General features: G+C 53.8%; 1 pseudogene; it reads left to right on the forward strand.

The window, feature by feature from the left end:
* The first annotated feature begins 179 nt into the window (after nucleotides 1-179).
* On the forward strand, nucleotides 180-5,447 carry LOC100398716 (uncharacterized; annotated as a pseudogene).
* The last annotated feature ends 2,847 nt before the right edge of the window (nucleotides 5,448-8,294 follow it).

An 8,294-nucleotide genomic window follows, 5' to 3' on the forward strand; every position in this document is an offset into this window, starting at 1 on the left:
CTCTTCCTTCTTCTTCTCTCGGCTACCCCCTGCCTCTGCTTCCCTCCTCTCCTGTCCTTGCCCATCCCCTCCCTGCTTAGCCCCCATCCTGCTCTTCCCATTGCTGTGGTCACATGGGTGCACCACTGGATTTAAGCTTAATCTGCCTGGTGCTCAGCACAGTAGCTTGGCTGTGGGGCATGCTGACTGAGCTAGTCTTGGGGTCCTGGAGAAGGGGGCTGGAGCCACCCCTACCCTGCATTAGTTTGGGGCTGGTGGGGACACAGGAGGCCCAGTTGACACTGGAAACAGTTATCCAGACACTGGTGAGCAAAGTCCTGTGCCAGAAGTGCTTGGTCACATGGGACCCGGCCCAGGACATTGAGCCGATCAGCCTGCCTGCCTGCATTAGGGAGGTTGTTGCCCGCAACCTCTCCCAGCCTGAGATCCCAGTCCAACTGCAGGCCACAGAGATGGTACCACTGCTATCTCTGCAGGAGGAGAACCAGCTGATGCAACAGCAGGAGCTGTCCCATGTGGAGGACCTACTAGCCCAGAGCCGAGCCAAGTGATGAGCTTGCCATTATGTACTATGTGCTGGAGTCTGGGGAGCTGGAGATTCAGGAGCCCAGGGGACTGGTAGGGCAGAGCATGGAGTTGTGGAGGCAGCTGCAGGCCTACCAGGAGGGTCAATAAAGGCAGCTGTAGGCACAACCTGCAGGCCTACCAGGAGGGTCAATAAAGTCAGCTGTAGGCACAACCTGCAGGCCTACCAGGAGGGTCAATAAAGGCAGCTGTAGGCACAACCTGCAGGCCTACCAGGAGGGTCAATAAAGGCAGCTGTAGGCACAACCTGCAGGCCTACCAGGAGGGTCAATAAAGGCAGCTGTAGGCACAACCTGCAGGCCTACCAGGAGGGTCAATAAAGGCAGCTGTAGGCACAACCTGCAGGCCTACCAGGAGGGTCAATAAAGTCAGCTGTAGGCACAACCTGCAGGCCTACCAGGAGGGTCAACAGCGACAGGCCCAGCTTGTGCAGTGGCTGCAGGCCAAGATTCTCCAGTACAAGAAGAGGTGCAAGGAGCTGGAGCAGCAGCTGCTGGAGAGGTCCAGAGAGCTGGAGCAGCAGGGGCTGAGGAGCACAGAGCACAGCCAGTACCTGGAGAGGGCCCTCATCTGGCTAGAAGAGGAGCAGCAGAGGAGTGCCAGCCTGGCCCAGGTGAATGTCATGCTCTGAGAGCAGCTGGACCAGGCAGGCTCAGCCAACCAGGCTCTGAGTGAGGACATACGAAAGGTGACCAGTGATTGAACATATGCAGCCACAAGGAGCTGGAGCAGCGGGAGGCAGCATGGAGGCTCAAGGAGGACTCCTTCAACACTTACTTCTGCAATGAGCACAGTCACGGGCTACTCCTCTGAAGCCAGTGGTGGGGATCCAGTGGCTGGTCAGCATGGTGAAGATGTCCACTGAGAGAGACCTGCTGCAGCTAGGAAGGGGGCCAGCTGGGATATCATGCCCTGTCCAGTAGGCGGGCCTGCTACTGAGCACCAACCTGTGGCCGGCGGAGAGCTAGGCCAAAGCCACCTTGGAGAAGCAGGCCCTGCTGCAGGCCCAGCTGGAGAAGCAGCTGAGGGACAGGGTGCTCTGCAAGAAGGACTTATACCAGCAGCAGATACAAAGTGACCTGGACAAGGACAATCTCAGTGTCAGAGTGACAGAGCTGGCCCTGGCAGTGAAGCCTCTTCAGAAGCAGAATCTGGAGAAGGATCAGGCTAACAAGGCCCTCACCAAGAAGCCTGAGGCCCTGGAATCCCTGCGGCGACAGGAGCAGGTGGCCCTGGAGACGGCGGATGGAGAGGGGCTGCAGAAGACCCTGAGGGACCTGGCACAGGCGATCCTGTTGGACACTGAGAGCTGAGTCCAGCTGAGTGGCTCCAAGTGCACCGTGGATGCATTTGAAGGCAGCCTGTGGAAGCTCTGGGGACAGCAGATCCCATCCCCACCACAGCGTTCCTCACTGGGCTGCAGCCATTAGTCCTGCTGAGGCCAGTCTCTGGCCAGGTCAAACTCCTCCTTGCTCACCCTGATCCACTCCGCCCTGCACAAGTGCCAGCTGCAGGTCCAGGACACGTTTGGGGTGCTATGAGACAAGGACCTGCTGGGCACCCTGGGGAAGCAGCTTAGCGAGGGTGAGCAGCGGGCCCTAGAGGAGCAGCTGCACCATCTGTGACAAGACCAATGGTGCCATGCAGACCCATGAGGACACTCAGCACAAGGTACAGTGGCTGCAGAGTGCCAAAGAGCTCCTGAGCAGGGAGAAGAGCACCCTGGTCCACAGTCTGCAGGTGGCCCAGCAGCAGTCTGAGGAGCTGCGGCAGGAGTGGGAGAAGCTGCAGGCTGCCCAGAAAGAGCTGTGGCGCTGGAGCGGCTGGAGGAAGAGCAGGAGCGCATGATGCAGTATGGTGCATGGGTGCGCCAGGAGGTTGAGCGCACCATAAACAGCTAGAGCAGCTGGAAGAGAAGCGCTCAGGCCTGGCCAAGGAGCTGGTTGGAGTGTGGGAGGCACTGAGCTGCACCACACTGCAGCGAGACATGCTGCAGGCCGAGAAGGTCGAGGTGGCTGAGGCTGGCTGCATGGAGCTTGAGCTCTCCATGATCAAGCTGAGGGCAGAGGAGGCCTCCCTGCAGGACTCCCTGTCCAAGCTGAGAGCCTCCTCCTGACCTAGAGCAAGAAGTAGCAGGCCTTATCTCTGAAGGAGTCTGAGAAGGCGGTACTGTCAGAGAAGTTGATGGGTACATGGCACAGCCTGGCCACCTTCCTCTGGAGATGGAGTAGCAGAAACCAGATGCCCAGAGCCGGCAGGAGTAGGACCGGAGCACTCCTACAGTGAACGCTCTGATGTCTGAGATGCGGGATGTACGGGCCCATCTGGAGGAGGCTGCTGTGACCCACGTCCAGGAGGTGAGGAGGCTGCAAGAGCAGGCGAGACCTGGGCAAGCAGCTGGACTCCTATCTTCACTAGGCAGAAGAGCTTCAGACCCAGCTGTGCCTGCTAGAGGATGCTAGTGACGGGCTTTGGCAGGAGATTCTGGAGGCCCAGTGCAAGCTGCGTGAGAGCCAGGAGGGCGGCGAGGTGCAGTGCCAAGGGTCGGGCAAGCTGCAGCGCAGCCTGGGCTAGGGCACCAAAAAGCATGAGGCTCTGCTGCGCTCCAATGAATAGCTGAGGGTCGCGGCGAAGCAGGCAGAGAGAGAGCGCATCAGCCTAAAGTTTGCCAACGAGGATAAGGAGCAGAAGCTGGCACTCCAAGAGGAGGCACAGGCAGCTGTGGGCAAGGAGGCCTGGGAGCTGCAGACTGGGCTGCAGGAGGTGCAGCGCTCACAGCTGGAGGCTCAGTGGGAGCTGCAGGAGCTCTGGCGTCAGATGAAGATGCTGGACAGTGAGAACACCAGGCTGCGCCGGGAGCAGGCGGAGCTGCAGAGCCGCCTCGCGCTGGGCTAGTGGGCAGAGAAGGAGAGCCGACGGGAGACCCTGGGCCTCCCGCAGAGGCTGCTGCAGGCCGAAGCCAGCCTGAAGACGATGAGGGAGAAGCTCCAGGTACCCCAGCGGAAACTGCAGGAACAAGGAGGCGAGTTCCGGACCCGTGAGCCAGGCCTGTGACTGAGCGCGGCTGAGGACCGGGCACAAGGCCTGGAGGCGGAGCTCGCCCGCGTGAAAGTGCAGTGGCACGCGGTGGAGGCCTAGCTGGGCGGCCCTCTCTGTGCTGGGGCCTCGGCCTTGATCTCACGCCCAGCCCAGACCCGCGACCAATGCCCCGGTTCCTCAGCTTGGGACGCGCCCCACCCGAGGAAGTGGGGAAGGGCTCAGCAGCCCCAGCACCTTAGAATGCAGCCCTGGGTCCCGGCCAACATCTCCAGGACCTATCACCTCCCGGGATCCTCCACACCTGGTCCCAGAGGCAGTGCTCGGGGCCCTCCAAGAATTCCTCCAGTAGCTGCGGAGTGCCCAGAGAGAACCGGACAAATTGCAGACCCAGACCAGTACCCTAAATCGCCAGCTGGCCGCGATGGAGGCCGAGAGGGACATCGCAACCTCGAGAGCCAGGCAGCTAGAGAAGGCAGTGGCTGAGAGTGAGGAAGCCCGGCGCAGTGTGGATAGGCTGCTGAACAGGGTCCAGGCAGAGCTGGTGCTGTCTGAGGAGTGCGAAGTGCAGTGAGCTGGAGCTCCGGGCCATGCTGGACCAGGGGGCCACACCGGAGAGAAGCCTGCAGCTACCGAGAGCAAGCTCTGGGCCAGCCAGGAGAAGATTAGCAAAATGAAGGCCAAGGAGACGAAGCTGGAGGGCGACAAGCTGTGCCTGAAGGAGGTGCCGGACGCCCCGAGAGCCACACCGTCAAGCTGGAGCTGCAGCGGCCCTCGCTTGAGGGGGAACTGCAGCGCAGCTGCCTGGTCCTGAGAAACCACGAGGCCGAGATCGGGTGGACTCCCTGCAGAGACAGGTAGCAGACACCGAGGTGAGGGCAGGGACCCCGCAGCTGACAGCGGAGTGGCTGAACCGGGCCCTGGCACAGGTGGAGGAAAGGGAGGGGGCCCGGTGGGTCAAGGTGCCGGGCCTGACAGAGGCCCTGGCCCAGAGCAGCGCCAGCCTCAACAGCCCCCAGGAGGAGAACCTGCATCTACAGAAGGCTCTGACTGCCTGTGAACATGAGCGCCCAAGTGCTCCAGAAATGGCTGGACACTGTTGGGCAGGCATTGTCTGAGGAATGGAAGCAGAGCCCCTCCCTGGGTAAGCAGGTGCAGACGTTTCCAGGCAAGGTGGCTGACCTGAAGCTGCAGCAGGCAGAGGCGGAGGGCCAGCTACAACAGTTTCAGAAGGTGCTGTGGCAGTGGCAAGAGGGCAAGGCTGCGGCCCTACACACAGTCCAGAAGCTGCAGAACAAGCATTGGCTGCTTCAGAAACACCTGGGCAACCTGCAATGCACCCTGGCTCAGCTGGAAGCTGAGAAGCGGGGGAGGTGGAGCACTCAGCCCTGAAGAAGGACCTGTGGCCCTCAGGAGGACACTAGACAAGGTAGAGTGAAAGAAGCTTTACAGCCATGAGGACACAGTGCCGCTGAGCTCAGAGAAGGGCAGCCTGGACTGGACCCTCACGGGGGCTGAGCTGAAGCTGGCCAAGGCCCAGAGGCAGATCCAGCAGCTGGAGGCACAGGTGGTGGCACTGGAGCAGAGCCACAGCCCAGCCCAGTTTGAGGTGGAAGCACAGCAGCAGCTGGAGCTGCAGCAGGAGGTGGAGGCTTGTGCAGTGCCCAGGCACAGGCTGAACACACCACAGAGGCATGAGAGCCAGCCACCACCAGAGGGTACACGGGCTGGAGGAGCTGGTGTCCACACTGAAGGGACAGTTGCAGCAGGAGCTTTGAAGTTGCTCAGCATCCTTTTCCCCACCCTTTGGCCCCCCAGAGAAATGAGCCCCTACTGGCAACTGGTGAATGGCCCTGTGCCCGGGACAGAGGAGGGCCCTCCTCTTGGACAGCCCACTCAGAGCCCAGTCCCTTGGGGGCCTCGAGCTGGGGTGGAATGAAGAGGAAACCTGCTGGCAGTGCTGAGGAGGGGTACTCCAGCTCCAGGCCTGGAGAGGCTTCCCAGCATTGCCTGCAGGCCCCACCTCAGGTCAGCCCCCCTCTTCCAGGATGAGCTACTGTAGATCATGCAAGGTCCTCCTTGAGAGGCTGAGCTGTAGCCAGGGTTGGGGAGAGCTTGTCTCTGGTCAGCCCTGGAGCATGGTCTCGTGGGATAGAGGAGGGGGACCAGGCCCAGGGCAAGAGTCAGAGGCCCAGACTTCCAGAGATCTCTCCACCTTAGTTCAGAGTGTGTGTCAGGAAATTCCTCAGAGAGCTCAGAGTCCCTGTCCTGTATTTTTACACCTTTTTACAGTGTTAGCTGTTCAGAACTGTTTTCTGTAACAAGAAGACTTCCTTTTCTGAAAACAAACAAAAAAAACATAACTCAATAAGTACATGGGCAATTATAAAAGATAGCATTATTGTAACAATTTTAACTCTACTTTTTGAATTGTGCATGACTTAAGAGACTAATACATTTTTTAAATTAGTAGTCTAAAAGCTTGTATCATCGTAACTTTGGTTTGTAACTCCACAGTTTGTTTCCTACTTAGCTTTAAGAAATGAATGAATTTACAAGAATTATTAGTTTATGTTCTTGGGAATACAATGTGTAAGGATGTAAGTGTCACATTAACAACGGAAAGGAGTGAAAACAAAGTTGTAAATACACAGAGTTTTTATATGTTATTGAGGTCAAACTGGTATAAATTCAAATTAGAGTGTCGTAACTTTAGGATGTTAAATGTATTCCCCACGGTAAGAACAAAGAAAGTAACTTTACAATATGTACAAAAGGAAATGAGAAAAGAATTTCAACTGCTCACTACAAAAGAATCAGCACAAAAGAAGACAGTAATGCAAGCAATGAGGCCCCCCCAAAGAACTATAAAGAATATTAAAAACGAGTGCCAAAATATCAGAAGTCTTTCCTTATTCTTACTTGAAATGTAAATTGATTATGCTCTCCAATCAAAAGGCAGAGATTAGCAAGCTGGATAGAAACACATGATCCAAATATATTCTGTCTACTATCAACAGAGTAAACAGACAACGTACATAATGGGAGAAAATATTTGCAAACTATGTATCCGAAAAGATCCAGTATCCAGAATCTGTAAGGAACTTAAACAAATCAACAAGCAAAAGCCAAACAACCTTATGAAAAATGGGCAAAGGATACAAAATAAGACATACAAGCGGCCAAGAAGCATACAAAAAAATGCTCAATATTATTAATCATTAAGGAAATGCAAATTAAAACCACAATGAGATACCATCTCACACCAGTCAGAATGACTATTATCAGAAAGTCAAAAAATAACAGATGCTGGGCTGGGCACAGTGGCTCAGGCCTGTAATCCCAGCACTTTGGGAGGCCAAGGCAGGCAGATCACAAGGTTAAGAGATCGAGACCATCCTGGTCAACATGGTGAAACCTCGTCTCTACTAAAAATACAAAAAATTAGCCAGGCACGGTGGTGCATGCCTCTAATCCCAGCTACTTGAGAGACTGAGGCAGGAGAATTGCTTGAACCCAGGAGACGGAGGTTACAGTGAGCCGAGATCGCGCCACTGCACTCCAGCCTGGTGACAGAGTGAGACACTGTATCAATAAAATAAAATAACAGATGCTGGTGAGGATGCAGAGTGAAGAGAATGCTTATATACTGCTGGTGGGAATATAAATTAGTTCAGCCACTGTGGAAAGCAGTCTGACGATTTCTCAAAGAACTTAAAATAGAACTGCCATTTGATCCAGCAATCCCATTACCGGCTATGTACCCAAAGGAATATAAATCATTCTGCCATAAAGACACATGTATGGGTATGTTCACTCCAGCACTATTCACCATAGCAAAGACATGGAATCAACCTAAATGCCCATCAATGGTAGACTGGAAAAAGAAAATGTGGTACATTGGCACCATGGAATACTACACAGCTATAAAAAGAATGGCATCATTGCCCTTTGCAGGAACATGGATGGATCTGGAGGCCATTATCCTAAACAAATTAATACAGGAACAGAAAACCGAATACTGTGTGCTCTCATTTATAAGCGGGTGCTAAACATTGAGTACACATGGATGCAAAGAAGGAAATGATAGACATTGGGGCTTATTTGAGGATAGATAATGGGAGCAGGGTGATGATCAAAACCTACCTATGAGGAGTTATGCTGATTACCTGGGTGACAAAATTAGCTGTGCACCAAACCTCTGTGACACACAATTTACCCATGTAAAATACCTGAACACATACCCCTTGAAACCTAAAATAAAAGTTGAAAACTATATGTGTGTGTGTGTATATATATATACATATATATATATATACAGATGCATAGAATATGTGTGTGTGTGTGTGTGTGTGTGTGTGTGTCTACTTTCTAAAAGAGACTCATTTTGGATCCAAAGACACAAATGGATTGAAAGTGAAACGATGGAAAACTATATGACATGAAAATAGTAAACAAAAGAGAGCAGGAGTGATTATACTAATATCACACAAAATAGACTTTAAATCAAAAAAGGATTCGAGAGACAAAACCATTATATATAAATATATGGTTTAGTACAGCAAGAAGATATGACAATTATATACACATTTACATTCCTAATAACAGACCATCAAAATATACGAAGCAGATATTGGCAGAATTGAAGGGTTCCTGTGCTTTCATGGCATTTC

The sequence above is a fragment of the Callithrix jacchus genome, chromosome X (genome assembly GCF_049354715.1).
Source record: "Callithrix jacchus isolate 240 chromosome X, calJac240_pri, whole genome shotgun sequence".
NCBI lineage: Eukaryota > Metazoa > Chordata > Mammalia > Primates > Cebidae > Callithrix > Callithrix jacchus.